Genomic DNA, 19267 nt, shown 5'->3' on the forward strand with positions numbered 1-19267 from the left:
GTGAGAGATTAGAGTATAGAGTATAAACTGAAAATAAATAGAGAATTTAGAGAATTAATAAGAGTATAAATAGAGAATTAGTAACCAAGTATAAGTAACCAAGAGAATAAAGTATAAGAGAGTATAAGAGAGAATATGGGCGATAGTATAAGGTGAATGGAGAGTAGAATAGAGCTCAAGAGTTCCTATGGACAGAGTTAGACTCTGTTTTCTTGAGTTTGCAGAAGCTTTGACAGCCAAGAACAACCAAGAAGACAATCTCTTTTGGTGCTTTAATGGCTGAAATACATGGACCTTATGGAAAATTAGTTTCTCCAAAGGTTTAGGACACTTCTCATGGTAGAATCACTTAAACAGGTGTTCTCCAAGAGTCTAATGCCTTCAAGGATCACGAAAGAGCATATAGAAGATGCTTTCCATGTTCAAAATTCAAATAAAAGAAGAAACACCTTTGGAACAACCTTTTGTCCATTGGTTAAAAGAATGCATCTTGGACCAACTTGAATCTATTTGACCAAGCGGGCCATACATGCTAAAAACAAGAACTCTCTCTTCCCCAAACTCGAATCTGGACACACCATATGGCCAGAAACAAAGCTTTCTCAACCTTGAGAAGAAGAAGAAGCGATTTAGTAATTAAGCCTTTAAAGGAAATTTAACAAAAGCAAAAATTAAACCTTTAGAGGAAAATTAACTAAATCCTAAGAGAGCTAAATCCTAAGAATTTCGTGGCTCATACAAGCACACAAAAACGTGAATCCTTACCAAGAACAAAACCGATTTGCTCCTTGGTTCATCACCACCTCATTTAAACCCAAGCTTTCACCAAATCGGTAAGCCTAAAGATGAGGTTTTAAAATCGATTTCTTTCACACACTTGGTCTACAAATTCTAACAAGACAAGAGACCAAGCTTACTCAACAATGAGCTGCTAGAGAATCGATTTAACAACAAAAGCAAAATTAAAGCTTTAAAGAACTAAGCTAAGCGAATTAACACCTAAGCTAGGATTAAAACTTTAACTAAGCTAACTCCTAAGAAAACGACATTGAGAATGAGTTTGAATCACCAAGAACAGAACCTGCTCTGATACCATGTTGGGATTTATGAGACAAAGCTCACAAGAGAGGGTAGACAAACACTTGGTGAATGAATCCCCCTTTACCCACAACAAACTAACTCATTCTCAAGGGGGAGGAGAGAACATCAACTTGTGATGAACTCCCCATAAACTAGACTTAGATAGAACCCAAATACTAGAGAGTAAGCGGATCCTAACTAGGAGAAGCACTAGTTTGAGACTTATCCTCTTCTAGTATCACAACACTTAGAGTTTGTGTACTTAGGAGAAGGAGGATTAAGAATCAGTAATCTAGGCTAAGTAAAGCAGTAAATAAGAAGAGTTTAGGTGGATTTGAGAAGAGAATAGGCTGCCTTAAGGGCAGCCCCTAACCGCTAATCCTAAACTCTCTACATTGTTAATATGAAACAAGAACACAAGTATAGAGAGGAAATCGGTTTCTCTTCTATTGAATAAGGTTGTGATGTTGTTACATATGAGAGATTATACATTAATATAGGAGAAGAAGGTCATATGACCGTTAGACACAAAGAGAGAGGAAGAAGGTGATAGGGACGTTCTCAATTCAACTTGGTGAAAGCGACTTCCTTCCTTCACCAAACGCTCACGTGAATCTTCTCCCTTCCTTCCTTTTCCTTTCTTCTTCTTTATGGGCCTCTCTCCCTTGTAAGGCCTCGTTTTCCTTTCTCCCAAGCCTCTCAAACTCGGCCTCTCTATCTACTGGACCGAGCGTAGGCCTAAGGGCCGAGACCGTACGGACGGGCCTTCTCTTCATTGTACGGACGGGCCTGTACGGACGGGCCTGTACGGACGGGCCTTCTCTTCAATGTGTTCACGGCCTAACTGGCCGCTCACCGGACATGGGTCCGTTCACGGACACGGTACATGGTACCGGACACGGTACATGGTCGCTCACGGACACGGACATGGCCTTACCGGCCTTTACATGGCCTTTCCGGCCTTTCTTCTCTTCTTCCAAGGCTCGGCCTTACCGGCCTCTCCTCTCTCCTCCTTGGTACATTCTAATGGTCCGTTCACGGACACGGTACATGGTACCGGACACGGTACATGGTCGCTCACGGACACGGACATGGCCTTACCGGCCTTTACATGGCCTTTCCGGCCTTTCTTCTCTTCTTCCAAGGTTCGGCCTTACCGGCCTCTCCTCTCTCCTCCTTGGTACATTCTAATACTGTAAACAGCTATGTTAGTGTTTATGGGGTTAAAACGTGTCTTAATCCAATGCAACTAACTAATTATAAGAGTTTGAGATAGATGTGGAGAGTTTAAAAGCCACTTATACCCATTTTGTCCCAAAACAGGCTAAAACCAAGAAAACATTGCTTAGAAGCTGTAAAGAGCTATGTTAGTGTTTATGGGGTTAAAATGTGTCTTAATCCATTACAACAAACTAATTATAAGAGTTTGAGATAGATGTCGAGAGTTTAAAAGCCACTTATTCCCATTTTGTCCCAATAGAGGCTAAAACCAAGAAAACATTGCTTAGTAGCTGTAAACAGCTATGTTAGTGTTTATAGGGTTAAAATGTGTATTAATCCAATGCAACTAACTAAGTATAAGAGTTTGAGATAGATTTGGAGAGTTTAAAAGCCACTTATACCCATTTTGTCCCAAAACAGGCTCAAACCAAGAAAACATTGCTTAGAAGCTGTAAACAGCTATGTTAGTGTTTATGGGGTTAAAATGTGTTTTAATCCAATGCAACTAACTAATTATAAGAGTTTAAGATAGATGTGGAGAGTTTAAAAGCCACTTATACCCTTTTTGTCCCAAAACAGGCTAAAACCAAGAAAACATTGCTTAGAAGCTGTAAACAGCTATGTTAGTGTTTATGGGGTTAAAATGTGTCTTAATTCAATGCAACTAACTAATTATAAGACTTTAAGATTGATGTGGAGAGTTGATAAGCCACTTATATCCATTTTGTCCCAAAACAGGCTAAAACAAAGAAAACATTGCTTAGAAGCTGTAAATAGCTATGTTAGTGTTTCTGGGGTTAAAATGTGTCTTAATCCAATGAAACTGACTAGTTATAAGAGTTTGAGATAGATGTGGAGAGTTTAAAAGCCACTTATACCCATTTTGTCCCAAAACAGGCTAACACCAAGAAAACATTGCTTAGAAGCTGTAAACATCTATGTTAGTGTTTCTAAGGTTAAAATGTGTCTTAATCCAATGCAACTAACTAATTATAAGACTTTGAGATAGATGTGGAGAGTTTAAAAGCCACTTATACCTATTTTGTCCCAAAACAGGCTAAAACCAAGAAAACATTGCTTAGAAGCTGTAAACAGCTATGTTAGTGTTTATGGGGTTAAAATGTGTCTTAATCCAATGCAACTAACTAATTATAAGAGTTTAAGATAGATGTGGAGAGTTTAAAAACCACTTATACCCATTTTGTCCCAAAACAGGCTAAAACCAAGAAAACATTGCTTAGAAGCTGTAAACAGCTATGTTAGTGTTTATGGGGTTAAAATGTGTCTTAATCCAATGCAACTAACTAATTATAAGAGTTTGAGATAGATGTGGAGAGTTTAAAACCCACTTGTACCCATTTTGTCCCAAAACAGGCTAAAACCAAGAAAACATTGCTTAGAAGCTGTAATTAGCTATGTTAGTGTTTATGGGGTTAAAATGTGTCTTAATCCAATGCAACTAACTAGTTATAATACTTTGAGATAGATGTGGAGAGTTGATAAGCCACTTATATCCATTTTGTCCCAAAACAGGCTAAAACAAAGAAAACATTGCTTAGAAGCTGTAAATAGCTATGTTAGTGTTTATGGGGTTAAAATGTGTCTTAATCTAATGCAACTAGCTAAGTATAAGAGTTTGAGATGAATGTGGAGAGTTTAAAAGCCACTTATACGCATATTGTCCCAAAACAGGCTAACACCAAGAAAACATTGCTTAGAAGCTGTAAACAGCTATGTTAGTGTTTATGGGGTTAAAACGTGTCTTAATCCAATGCAACTAACTAATTATAAGAGTTTGAGATAGATGTGGAGAGTTTAAAAGCCACTTATACCCATTTTGTCCCAAAACAGGCTAAAACCAAGAAAACATTGCTTAGAAGCTGTAAAGAGCTATGTTAGTGTTTATGGGGTTAAAATGTGTCTTAATCCATTACAACAAACTAATTATAAGAGTTTGAGATAGATGTCGAGAGTTTAAAAGCCACTTATTCCCATTTTGTCCCAATAGAGGCTAAAACCAAGAAAACATTGCTTAGTAGCTGTAAACAGCTATGTTAGTGTTTATAGGGTTAAAATGTGTATTAATCCAATGCAACTAACTAAGTATAAGAGTTTGAGATAGATTTGGAGAGTTTAAAAGCCACTTATACCCATTTTGTCCCAAAACAGGCTCAAACCAAGAAAACATTGCTTAGAAGCTGTAAACAGCTATGTTAGTGTTTATGGGGTTAAAATGTGTTTTAATCCAATGCAACTAACTAATTATAAGAGTTTAAGATAGATGTGGAGAGTTTAAAAGCCACTTATACCCTTTTTGTCCCAAAACAGGCTAAAACCAAGAAAACATTGCTTAGAAGCTGTAAACAGCTATGTTAGTGTTTATGGGGTTAAAATGTGTCTTAATTCAATGCAACTAACTAATTATAAGACTTTAAGATAGATGTGGAGAGTTGATAAGCCACTTATAACCATTTTGTCCCAAAACAGGCTAAAACAAAGAAAACATTGCTTAGAAGCTGTAAATAGCTATGTTAGTGTTTCTGGGGTTAAAATGTGTCTTAATCCAATGAAACTGACTAGTTATAAGAGTTTGAGATAGATGTGGAGAGTTTAAAAGCCACTTATACCCATTTTGTCCCAAAACAGGCTAACACCAAGAAAACATTGCTTAGAAGTTGTAAACAGCTATGTTAGTGTTTATGGGGTTAAAATGTGTCTTAATCCATTACAACAAACTAATTATAAGAGTTTGAGATAGATGTCGAGAGTTTAAAAGCCACTTATTCCCATTTTGTCCCAATAGAGGCTAAAACCAAGAAAACATTGCTTAGAAGCTGTAAACATCTATGTTAGTGTTTCTAAGGTTAAAATGTGTCTTAATCCAATGCAACTAACTAATTATAAGACTTTGAGATAGATGTGGAGAGTTTAAAAGCCACTTATACCTATTTTGTCCCAAAACAGGCTAAAACCAAGAAAACATTGCTTAGAAGCTGTAAACAGCTATGTTAGTGTTTATAGGGTTAAAATGTGTCTTAATCCATTGCAACTAACTAATTATAAGAGTTTAAGATAGATGTGGAGAGTTTAAAAACCACTTATACCCATTTTGTCCCAAAACAGGCTAAAACCAAGAAAACATTGCTTAGAAGCTCTAAACAGCTATGTTAGTGTTTATGGGGTTAAAATGTGTCTTAATCCAATGCAACTAACTAATTATAAGTGTTTGAGATAGATGTGGAGAGTTTAAAAGCCACTTATACCCATTTTGTCCCAAAACAGGCCAACACCAAGAAAACATTGCTTAGAAGCTGTAAACATCTATGTTAGTGTTTCTAAGGTTAAAATGTGTCTTAATCCAATGCAACTAACTAATTATAAGACTTTGAGATAGATGTGGAGAGTTTAAAAGCCACTTATACCTATTTTGTCCCAAAACAGGCTAAAACCAAGAAAACATTGCTTAGAAGCTGTAAACAGCTATGTTAGTGTTTATGGGGTTAAAATGTGTCTTAATCCAATGCAACTAACTAATTATAAGAGTTTAAGATAGATGTGGAGAGTTTAAAAACCACTTATACCCATTTTGTCCCAAAACAGGCTAAAACCAAGAAAACATTGCTTAGAAGCTGTAAACAGCTATGTTAGTGTTTATGGGGTTAAAATGTGTCTTAATCCAATGCAACTAACTAATTATAAGAGTTTGAGATAGATGTGGAGAGTTTAAAACCCACTTGTACCCATTTTGTCCCAAAACAGGCTAAAACCAAGAAAAAATTGCTTAGAAGCTGTAATTAGCTATGTTAGTGTTTATGGGGTTAAAATGTGTCTTAATCCAATGCAACTAACTAGTTATAATACTTTGAGATAGATGTGGAGAGTTGATAAGCCACTTATATCCATTTTGTCCCAAAACAGGCTAAAACAAAGAAAACATTGCTTAGAAGCTGTAAATAGCTATGTTAGTGTTTATGGGGTTAAAATGTGTCTTAATCTAATGCAACTAGCTAAGTATAAGAGTTTGAGATGAATGTGGAGAGTTTAAAAGCCACTTATACCCATATTGTCCCAAAACAGGCTAACACCAAGAAAACATTGCTTAGAAGCTGTAAACAGCTATGTTAGTGTTTATGGGGTTAAAACGTGTCTTAATCCAATGCAACTAACTAATTATAAGAGTTTGAGATAGATGTGGAGAGTTTAAAAGCCACTTATACCCATTTTGTCCCAAAACAGGCTAAAACCAAGAAAACATTGCTTAGAAGCTGTAAAGAGCTATGTTAGTGTTTATGGGGTTAAAATGTGTCTTAATCCATTACAACAAACTAATTATAAGAGTTTGAGATAGATGTCGAGAGTTTAAAAGCCACTTATTCCCATTTTGTCCCAATAGAGGCTAAAACCAAGAAAACATTGCTTAGTAGCTGTAAACAGCTATGTTAGTGTTTATAGGGTTAAAATGTGTATTAATCCAATGCAACTAACTAAGTATAAGAGTTTGAGATAGATTTGGAGAGTTTAAAAGCCACTTATACCCATTTTGTCCCAAAACAGGCTCAAACCAAGAAAACATTGCTTAGAAGCTGTAAACAGCTATGTTAGTGTTTATGGGGTTAAAATGTGTTTTAATCCAATGCAACTAACTAATTATAAGAGTTTAAGATAGATGTGGAGAGTTTAAAAGCCACTTATACCCTTTTTGTCCCAAAACAGGCTAAAACCAAGAAAACATTGCTTAGAAGCTGTAAACAGCTATGTTAGTGTTTATGGGGTTAAAATGTGTCTTAATTCAATGCAACTAACTAATTATAAGACTTTAAGATTGATGTGGAGAGTTGATAAGCCACTTATATCCATTTTGTCCCAAAACAGGCTAATACAAAGAAAACATTGCTTAGAAGCTGTAAATAGCTATGTTAGTGTTTCTGGGGTTAAAATGTGTCTTAATCCAATGAAACTGACTAGTTATAAGAGTTTGAGATAGATGTGGAGAGTTTAAAAGCCACTTATACCCATTTTGTCCCAAAACAGGCTAACACCAAGAAAACATTGCTTAGAAGCTGTAAACATCTATGTTAGTGTTTCTAAGGTTAAAATGTGTCTTAATCCAATGCAACTAACTAATTATAAGACTTTGAGATAGATGTGGAGAGTTTAAAAGCCACTTATACCTATTTTGTCCCAAAACAGGCTAAAACCAAGAAAACATTGCTTAGAAGCTGTAAACAGCTATGTTAGTGTTTCTAAGGTTAAAATGTGTCTTAATCCAATGCAACTAACTAATTATAAGAGTTTAAGATAGATGTGGAGAGTTTAAAAGCCACTTATACCCATTTTGTCCCAAAACAGGCTAAAACCAAGAAAACATTGCTTAGAAGCTGTAAACAGCTATGTTAGTGTTTATAGGGTTAAAATGTGTCTTAATCCAATGCAACTAACTAATTATAAGAGTTTGAGATAGATGTGGAGAGTTTAAAAACCACTTATACCCATTTTGTCCCAAAACAGGCTAAAACCAAGAAAACATTGCTTAGAAGCTCTAAACAGCTATGTTAGTGTTTATGGGGTTAAAATGTGTCTTAATCCAATGCAACTAACTAATTATAAGAGTTTGAGATAGATGTGGAGAGTTTAAAAGCCACTTATACCCATTTTGTCCCAAAACAAGCTAAAACCAAGAAAACATTGCTTAGAAGCTGTAAACAGCTATGTTAGTGTTTATGGGGTTAAAATGTGTCTTTATCCAATGCAACTAACTAATTATAAGACTTTGAGATAGATGTGGAGAGTTTAAAAGCCACTTATACCTATTTTGTCCCAAAACAGGCTAAAACCAAGAAAACATTGCTTAGAAGCACTAAACACCTATGTTAGTGTTTATGGGGTAAAAATGTGTCTTAATCCAATGCAACTAACTAATTATAAGAGTTTGAGATAGATGTGGAGAGTTTAAAAGCCACTTATACCCATTTTGTCCCAAAACAGGCTAACACCAAGAAAACATTGCTTAGAAGCTGTAAACATCTATGTTAGTGTTTCTAAGGTTAAAATGTGTCTTAATCCAATGCAACTAACTAATTATAAGACTTTGAGATAGATGTGGAGAGTTTAAAAACCACTTATACCCATTTTGTCCCAAAACAGGCTAAAACAAAGAAAACATTGCTTAGAAGCTGTAAATAGCTATGTTAGTGTTTCTGGGGTTAAAATGTGTCTTAATCCAATGAAACTGACTAGTTATAAGAGTTTGAGATAGATGTGGAGAGTTTAAAAGCCACTTATACCCATTTTGTCCCAAAACAGGCTAACACCAAGAAAACATTGCTTAGAAGCTGTAAACAGCTATGTTAGTGTTTATGGGGTTAAAATGTGTCTTAATCCATTACAACAAACTAATTATAAGAGTTTGAGATAGATGTCGAGAGTTTAAAAGCCACTTATTCCCATTTTGTCCCAATAGAGGCTAAAACCAAGAAAACATTGCTTAGAAGCTGTAAACATCTATGTTAGTGTTTCTAAGGTTAAAATGTGTCTTAATCCAATGCAACTAACTAATTATAAGACTTTGAGATAGATGTGGAGAGTTTAAAAGCCACTTATACCTATTTTGTCCCAAAACAGGCTAAAACCAAGAAAACATTGCTTAGAAGCTGTAAACAGCTATGTTAGTGTTTATGGGGTTAAAATGTGTCTTAATCCAATGCAACTAACTAATTATAAGAGTTTAAGATAGATGTGGAGAGTTTAAAAACCACTTATACCCATTTTGTCCCAAAACAGGCTAAAACCAAGAAAACATTGCTTAGAAGCTGTAAACAGCTTTGTTAGTGTTTATGGGGTTAAAATGTGTCTTAATCCAATGCAACTAACTAATTATAAGAGTTTGAGATAGATGTGGAGAGTTTAAAAGCCACTTATACCCATTTTGTCCCAAAATAGGCTAACACCAAGAAAACATTGCTTAGAAGCTGTAAACAGCTATGTTAGTGTTTATGGGGTTAGAATGTGTCTTAATCCAATGCAACTAACTAATTATAAGACTTTGAGATAGATGTGGAGAGTTTAAAAGCCACTTATACCTATTTTGTCCCAAAACAGGTTAAAACCAAGAAAACATTGCTTAGAAGCACTAAACACCTATGTTAGTGTTTATGGGGTTAAAATGTGTCTTAATCCAATGCAACTAACTAATTATAAGAGTTTGAGATAGATGTGGAGAGTTTAAAAGCCACTTATACCCATTTTGTCCCAAAACAGGCTAACACCAAGAAAACATTGCTTAGAAGCTGTAAACATCTATGTTAGTGTTTCTAAGGTTAAAATGTGTCTTAATCCAATGCAACTAACTAATTATAAGACTTTGAGATAGATGTGGAGAGTTTAAAAACCACTTATACCAATTTTGTCCCAAAACAGGCTAAAACCAAGAAAACATTGCTTAGAAGCTGTGAACAGCTATGTTAGTGTTTATGGGGTTAAAATGTGTCTTAATCCAATGCAACTAACTAATTATAAGAGTTTGAGATAGATGTGGAGAGTTTAAAAGCCACTTATACCCATTTTGTCCCAAAATAGGCTAACACCAAGAAAACATTGCTTAGAAGCTGTAAACAGCTATGTTAGTGTTTATGGGGTTAGAATGTGTCTTAATCCAATGCAACTAACTAATTATAAGACTTTGAGATAGATGTGGAGAGTTTAAAAGCCACTTATTCCTATTTTGTCCCAAAACAGGCTAAAACCAAGAAAACATTGCTTAGAAGCAGTAAACAGCTATGTTAGTGTTTATGGGGTTAAAATGTGTCTTAATCCAATGCAACTAACTAATTATAAGAGTTTGAGATAGATGTGGAGAGTTTAAAAGCCACTTATACCCATTTTGTCCCAAAACAGGCTAACACCAAGAAAACATTGCTTAGAAGCTGTAAACATCTATGTTAGTGTTTCTAAGGTTAAAAAGTGTCTTAATCCAATGCAACTAACTAATTATAAGACTTTGAGATAGATGTGGAGAGTTTAAAAGCCACTTATACCTATTTTGTCCCAAAACAGGCTAAAACCAAGAAAACATTGCTTAGAAGCTGTAAACAGCTATGTTAGTGTTTATGGGGTTAAAATGTGTCTTAATCCAATGCAACTAACTAATTATAAGAGTTTAAGATAGATGTGGAGAGTTTAAAAACCACTTATACCCATTTTGTCCCAAAACAGGCTAAAACCAAGAAAACATTGCTTAGAAGCTGTAAACAGCTATGTTAGTGTTTATGGGGTTAAAATGTGTCTTAATCCAATGCAACTAACTAATTATAAGAGTTTGAGATAGATGTGGAGAGTTTAAAAGCCACTTATACCTATTTTGTCCCAAAACAGTCTAAAACCAAGAAAACAATGCTTAGAAGCACTAAACAGCTATGTTAGTGTTTATGGGGTTAAAATGTGTCTTAATCCAATGCAACTAACTAATTATAAGACTTTGAGATAGATGTGGAGGGTTTAAAAGCCACTTATACCTATTTTGTCCCAAAACAGGCTAAAACCAAGAAAACATTGCTTAGAAGCTGTAAACAGCTATGTTAGTATTTATGGGGTTAAAATGTGTCTTAATCCAATGCAACTAACTAATTATAAGAGTTTGAGATAGATGTGGAGAGTTTAAAAGCCACTTATACCCATTTTGTCCCAAAATAGGCTAACACCAAGAAAACATTGCTTAGAAGCTGTAAACAGCTATGTTAGTGTTTATGGGGTTAGAATGTGTCTTAATCCAATGCAACTAACTAATTATAAGACTTTGAGATAGATGTGGAGAGTTTAAAAGCCACTTATACCTATTTTGTCCCAAAACAGGCTAAAACCAAGAAAACATTGCTTAGAAGCACTAAACAGCTATGTTAGTGTTTATGGGGTTAAAATGTGTCTTAATCCAATGCAACTAACTAATTATAAGAGTTTGAGATAGATGTGGAGAGTTTAAAAGCCACTTATACCCATTTTGTCCCAAAACAGGCTAACACCAAGAAAACATTGCTTAGAAGCTGTAAACATCTATGTTAGTGTTTCTAAGGTTAAAATGTGTCTTAATCCAATGCAACTAACTAATTATAAGACTTTGAGATAGATGTGGAGAGTTTAAAAACCACTTATACCAATTTTGTCCCAAAACAGGCTAAAACCAAGAAAACATTGCTTAGAAGCTGTGAACAGCTATGTTAGTGTTTATGGGGTTAAAATGTGTCTTAATCCAATGCAACTAACTAATTATAAGAGTTTGAGATAGATGTGGAGAGTTTAAAAGCCACTTATACCCATTTTGTCCCAAAATAGGCTAACACCAAGAAAACATTGCTTAGAAGCTGTAAACAGCTATGTTAGTGTTTATGGGGTTAGAATGTGTCTTAATCCAATGCAACTAACTAATTATAAGACTTTGAGATAGATGTGGAGAGTTTAAAAGCCACTTATTCCTATTTTGTCCCAAAACAGGCTAAAACCAAGAAAACATTGCTTAGAAGCAGTAAACAGCTATGTTAGTGTTTATGGGGTTAAAATGTGTCTTAATCCAATGCAACTAACTAATTATAAGAGTTTGAGATAGATGTGGAGAGTTTAAAAGCCACTTATACCCATTTTGTCCCAAAACAGGCTAACACCAAGAAAACATTGCTTAGAAGCTGTAAACATCTATGTTAGTGTTTCTAAGGTTAAAAAGTGTCTTAATCCAATGCAACTAACTAATTATAAGACTTTGAGATAGATGTGGAGAGTTTAAAAGCCACTTATACCTATTTTGTCCCAAAACAGGCTAAAACCAAGAAAACATTGCTTAGAAGCTGTAAACAGCTATGTTAGTGTTTATGGGGTTAAAATGTGTCTTAATCCAATGCAACTAACTAATTATAAGAGTTTAAGATAGATGTGGAGAGTTTAAAAGCCACTTATACCCATTTTGTCCCAAAACAGGCTAAAACCAAGAAAACATTGCTTAGAAGCTGTAAACATCTATGTTAGTGTTTCTAAGGTTAAAATGTGTCTTAATCCAATGCAACTAACTAATTATAAGAGTTTGAGATAGATGTGGAGGGTTTAAAAGCCACTTATACCTATTTTGTCCCAAAACAGGCTAAAACCAAGAAAACATTGCTTAGAAGCTGTAAACAGCTATGTTAGTATTTATGGGGTTAAAATGTGTCTTAATCCAATGCAACTAACTAATTATAAGAGTTTGAGATAGATGTGGAGAGTTTAAAAGCCACTTATACCCATTTTGTCCCAAAATAGGCTAACACCAAGAAAACATTGCTTAGAAGCTGTAAACAGCTATGTTAGTGTTTATGGGGTTAGAATGTGTCTTAATCCAATGCAACTAACTAATTATAAGACTTTGAGATAGATGTGGAGAGTTTAAAAGCCACTTATACCTATTTTGTCCCAAAACAGGCTAAAACCAAGAAAACATTGCTTAGAAGCACTAAACAGCTATGTTAGTGTTTATGGGGTTAAAATGTGTCTTAATCCAATGCAACTAACTAATTATAAGAGTTTGAGATAGATGTGGAGAGTTTAAAAGCCACTTATACCCATTTTGTCCCAAAACAGGCTAACACCAAGAAAACATTGCTTAGAAGCTGTAAACATCTATGTTAGTGTTTCTAAGGTTAAAATGTGTCTTAATCCAATGCAACTAACTAATTATAAGACTTTGAGATAGATGTGGAGAGTTTAAAAACCACTTATACCAATTTTGTCCCAAAACAGGCTAAAACCAAGAAAACATTGCTTAGAAGCTGTGAACAGCTATGTTAGTGTTTATGGGGTTAAAATGTGTCTTAATCCAATGCAACTAACTAATTATAAGAGTTTGAGATAGATGTGGAGAGTTTAAAAGCCACTTATACCCATTTTGTCCCAAAATAGGCTAACACCAAGAAAACATTGCTTAGAAGCTGTAAACAGCTATGTTAGTGTTTATGGGGTTAGAATGTGTCTTAATCCAATGCAACTAACTAATTATAAGACTTTGAGATAGATGTGGAGAGTTTAAAAGCCACTTATTCCTATTTTGTCCCAAAACAGGCTAAAACCAAGAAAACATTGCTTAGAAGCAGTAAACAGCTATGTTAGTGTTTATGGGGTTAAAATGTGTCTTAATCCAATGCAACTAACTAATTATAAGAGTTTGAGATAGATGTGGAGAGTTTAAAAGCCACTTATACCCATTTTGTCCCAAAACAGGCTAACACCAAGAAAACATTGCTTAGAAGCTGTAAACATCTATGTTAGTGTTTCTAAGGTTAAAAAGTGTCTTAATCCAATGCAACTAACTAATTATAAGACTTTGAGATAGATGTGGAGAGTTTAAAAGCCACTTATACCTATTTTGTCCCAAAACAGGCTAAAACCAAGAAAACATTGCTTAGAAGCTGTAAACAGCTATGTTAGTGTTTATGGGGTTAAAATGTGTCTTAATCCAATGCAACTAACTAATTATAAGAGTTTAAGATAGATGTGGAGAGTTTAAAAACCACTTATACCCATTTTGTCCCAAAACAGGCTAAAACCAAGAAAACATTGCTTAGAAGCTGTAAACAGCTATGTTAGTGTTTATGGGGTTAAAATGTGTCTTAATCCAATGCAACTAACTAATTATAAGAGTTTGAGATAGATGTGGAGAGTTTAAAAGCCACTTATACCTATTTTGTCCCAAAACAGTCTAAAACCAAGAAAACAATGCTTAGAAGCACTAAACAGCTATGTTAGTGTTTATGGGGTTAAAATGTGTCTTAATCCAATGCAACTAACTAATTATAAGACTTTGAGATAGATGTGGAGGGTTTAAAAGCCACTTATACCTATTTTGTCCCAAAACAGGCTAAAACCAAGAAAACATTGCTTAGAAGCTGTAAACAGCTATGTTAGTATTTATGGGGTTAAAATGTTTCTTAATCCAATGCAACTAACTAATTATAAGAGTTTGAGATAGATGTGGAGAGTTTAAAAGCCACTTATACCCATTTTGTCCCAAAATAGGCTAACACCAAGAAAACATTGCTTAGAAGCTGTAAACAGCTATGTTAGTGTTTATGGGGTTAGAATGTGTCTTAATCCAATGCAACTAACTAATTATAAGACTTTGAGATAGATGTGGAGAGTTTAAAAGCCACTTATACCTATTTTGTCCCAAAACAGGCTAAAACCAAGAAAACATTGCTTAGAAGCACTAAACAGCTATGTTAGTGTTTATGGGGTTAAAATGTGTCTTAATCCAATGCAACTAACTAATTATAAGAGTTTGAGATAGATGTGGAGAGTTTAAAAGCCACTTATACCCATTTTGTCCCAAAACAGGCTAACACCAAGAAAACATTGCTTAGAAGCTGTAAACATCTATGTTAGTGTTTCTAAGGTTAAAATGTGTCTTAATCCAATGCACCTAACTAATTATAAGACTTTGAGATAGATGTGGAGAGTTTAAAAGCCACTTATACCTATTTTGTCCCAAAACAGGCTAAAACCAAGAAAACATTGCTTAGAAGCTGTAAACAGCTATGTTAGTGTTTATGGGGTTAAAATGTGTCTTAATCCAATGCAACTAACTTATTATAAGAGTTTGAGATAGATGTGGAGAGTTTAAAACCCACTTGTACCCATTTTGTCCCAAAACAGGCTAAAACGAAGAAAACATTGCTTAGCAGCTGTAATTAGCTATGTTAGTGTTTATGGGGTTAAAATGTGTCTTAATCCAATACAACTAACTAGTTATAATACTTTGAGATAGATGTGGAGAGTTGATAAGCCACTTATATCCATTTTGTCCCAAAACAGGCTAAAACAAAGAAAACATTGCTTAGAAGCTGTAAATAGCTATGTTAGTGTTTATGGGGTTAAAATGTGTCTTAATCTAATGCAACTAACTAAGTATAAGAGTTTGAGATGAATGTGGAGAGTTTAAAAGCCACTTATACCCATATTGTCCCAAAACAGGCTAACACCAAGAAAACATTGCTTAGAAGCTGTAAACAGCTATGTTAGTGTTTATGGGGTTAAAATGTGTCTTAATCCAATGCAACTAACTAATTATAAGAGTTTGAGATAGATGTGGAGAGTTTAAAAGCCACTTATACCCATTTTGTCCCAAAACAGGCTAACACCAAGAAAACATTGCTTAGAAGCTGTAAACATCTATGTTAGTGTTTCTAAGGTTAAAATGTGTCTTAATCCAATGCAACTAACTAATTATAAGACTTTGAGATAGATGTGGAGAGTTTAAAAGCCACTTATACCTATTTTGTCCCAAAACAGGCTAAAACCAAGAAAACATTGCTTAGAAGCTGTAAACAGCTATGTTAGTGTTTATGGGGTTAAAATGTGTCTTAATCCAATGCAACTAACTAATTATAAGACTTTGCGATAGATGTGGAGAGTTTAAAAGCCACTTATACCCATTTTGTCCCAAAACAGGCTAACACCAAGAAAACATTGCTTAGAAGCTGTAAACATCTATGTTAGTGTTTCTAAGGTTAAAATGTGTCTTAATCCAATGCAACTAACTAATTATAAGACTTTGAGATAGATGTGGAGAGTTTAAAAGCCACTTATACCTATTTTGTCCCAAAACAGGCTAAAACCAAGAAAACATTGCTTAGAAGCTGTAAACAGCTATGTTAGTATTTATGGGGTTAAAATGTGTCTTAATCCAATGCAACTAACTAATTATAAGAGTTTGAGATAGATGTGGAGAGTTTAAAAGCCACTTATACCCATTTTGTCCCAAAATAGGCTAACACCAAGAAAACATTGCTTAGAAGCTGTAAACAGCTATGTTAGTGTTTATGGGGTTAGAATGTGTCTTAATCCAATGCAACTAACTAATTATAAGACTTTGAGATAGATGTGGAGAGTTTAAAAGCCACTTATTCCTATTTTGTCCCAAAACAGGCTAAAACCAAGAAAACATTGCTTAGAAGCAGTAAACAGCTATGTTAGTGTTTATGGGGTTAAAATGTGTCTTAATCCAATGCAACTAACTAATTATAAGAGTTTGAGATAGATGTGGAGAGTTTAAAAGCCACTTATACCCATTTTGTCCCAAAACAGGCTAACACCAAGAAAACATTGCTTAGAAGCTGTAAACATCTATGTTAGTGTTTCTAAGGTTAAAAAGTGTCTTAATCCAATGCAACTAACTAATTATAAGACTTTGAGATAGATGTGCAGAGTTTAAAAGCCACTTATACCTATTTTGTCCCAAAACAGGCTAAAACCAAGAAAACATTGCTTAGAAGCTGTAAACAGCTATGTTAGTGTTTATGGGGTTAAAATGTGTCTTAATCCAATGCAACTAACTAATTATAAGAGTTTAAGATAGATGTGGAGAGTTTAAAAACCACTTATACCCATTTTGTCCCAAAACAGGCTAAAACCAAGAAAACATTGCTTAGAAGCTGTAAACAGCTATGTTAGTGTTTATGGGGTTAAAATGTGTCTTAATCCAATGCAACTAACTAATTATAAGAGTTTGAGATAGATGTGGAGAGTTTAAAAGCCACTTATACCTATTTTGTCCCAAAACAGTCTAAAACCAAGAAAACAATGCTTAGAAGCACTAAACAGCTATGTTAGTGTTTATGGGGTTAAAATGTGTCTTAATCCAATGCAACTAACTAATTATAAGACTTTGAGATAGATGTGGAGGGTTTAAAAGCCACTTATACCTATTTTGTCCCAAAACAGGCTAAAACCAAGAAAACATTGCTTAGAAGCTGTAAACAGCTATGTTAGTATTTATGGGGTTAAAATGTGTCTTAATCCAATGCAACTAACTAATTATAAGAGTTTGAGATAGATGTGGAGAGTTTAAAAGCCACTTATACCCATTTTGTCCCAAAATAGGCTAACACCAAGAAAACATTGCTTAGAAGCTGTAAACAGCTATGTTAGTGTTTATGGGGTTAAAATGTGTCTTAATCTAATGCAACTAACTAAGTATAAGAGTTTGAGATGAATGTGTAGAGTTTAAAAGCCACTTATACCCATATTGTCCCAAAACAGGCTAACACCAAGAAAACATTGCTTAGAAGCTGTAAACAGCTATGTTAGTGTTTATGGGGTTAAAATGTGTCTTAATCCAATGCAACTAACTAATTATAAGAGTTTGAGATAGATGTGGAGAGTTTAAAAGCCACTTATACCCATTTTGTCCCAAAACAGGCTAACACCAAGAAAACATTGCTTAGAAGCTGTAAACATCTATGTTAGTGTTTCTAAGGTTAAAATGTGTCTTAATCCAATGCAACTAACTAATTATAAGACTTTGAGATTGATGTGGAGAGTTTAAAAGCCACTTATACCTATTTTGTCCCAAAACAGGCTAAAACCAAGAAAACATTGCTTAGAAGCTGTAAACAGCTATGTTAGTGTTTATGGGGTTAAAATGTGTCTTAATCCAATGCAACTAACTAATTATAAGACTTTGCGATAGATGTGGAGAGTTTAAAAGCCACTTATACCCATTTTGTCCCAAAACAGGCTAACACCAAGAAAACATTGCTTAGAAGCTGTAAACATCTATGTTAGTGTTTCTAAGGTTAAAATGTGTCTTAATCCAATGCAACTAACTAATTATAAGACTTTGAGATAGATGTGGAGAGTTTAAAAGCCACTTATACCTATTTTGTCCCAAAACAGGCTAAAACCAAGAAAACATTGCTTAGAAGCTGTAAACAGCTATGTTAGTATTTATGGGGTTAAAATGTGTCTTAATCCAATGCAACTAACTAATTATAAGAGTTTGAGATAGATGTGGAGAGTTTAAAAGCCACTTATACCCATTTTGTCCCAAAATAGGCTAACACCAAGAAAACATTGCTTAGAAGCTGTAAACAGCTATGTTAGTGTTTATGGGGTTAGAATGTGTCTTAATCCAATGCAACTAACTAATTATAAGACTTTGAGATAGATGTGGAGAGTTTAAAAGCCAGTTATACCTATTTTGTCCCAAAACAGGCTAAAACCAAGAAAACATTGCTTAGAAGCACTAAACAGCTATGTTAGTGTTTATGGGGTTAAAATGTGTCTTAATCCAATGCAACTAACTACTTATAAGAGTTTGCTTAGAAGCTGTAAACATCTATGTTAGTGTTTCTAAGGTTAAAATGTGTCTTAATCCAATGCAACTAACTAATTATAAGACTTTGAGATAGATGTGGAGAGTTTAAAAGCCACTTATACCTATTTTGTCCCAAAATAGGCTAAAACCAAGAAAACATTGCTTAGAAGCTGTAAACAGCTATGTTAGTGTGTATGGGGTTAAAATGTGTCTTAATCCAATGCAACTAACTAATTATAAGAGTTTAAGATAGATGTGGAGAGTTTAAAAGCCACTTATACCCTTTTTGTCCCAAAAAAGGCTAAAACCAAGAAAACATTGCTTAGAAGCTATAAACAGCTATGTTAGTGTTTCTGGGGTTAAAATGTGTCTTAATCCAATGCAACTAACTAAGTATAAGAGTTTGAGATAGATGTGGAGAGTTGATAAGCCACTTATACCCATTTTGTCCCAAAACAGGCTAACACCAAGAAAACATTGCTTAGAAGCTGTAAACATCTATGTTAGTGTTTCTAAGGTTAAAATGTGTCGTAATCCAATGCAACTAACTAATTATAAGACTTTGAGATAGATGTGGAGAGTTTAAAAGCCACTTATACCTATTTTGTCCCAAAATAGGCTAAAACCAAGAAAACATTGCTTAGAAGCTGTAAACAGCTATGTTAGTGTTTATGGGGTTAAAATGTGTCTTAATCCAATGCAACTAACTAATTATAAGAGTTTAAGATAGATGTGGAGAGTTTAAAAGCTACTTATACCCTTTTTGTCCCAAAAAAGGCTAAAACCATGAAAACATTGCTTAGAAGCTGTAAACAGCTATGTTAGTGTTTATGGGGTTAAAATGTGTCTTAATCCAATGCA

Source organism: Camelina sativa, chromosome 9 (genome assembly GCF_030686135.1).
Source record: "Camelina sativa cultivar CO46 ecotype springtype chromosome 9, ASM3068613v1".
Taxonomy (NCBI): Eukaryota; Viridiplantae; Streptophyta; class Magnoliopsida; order Brassicales; family Brassicaceae; genus Camelina; species Camelina sativa.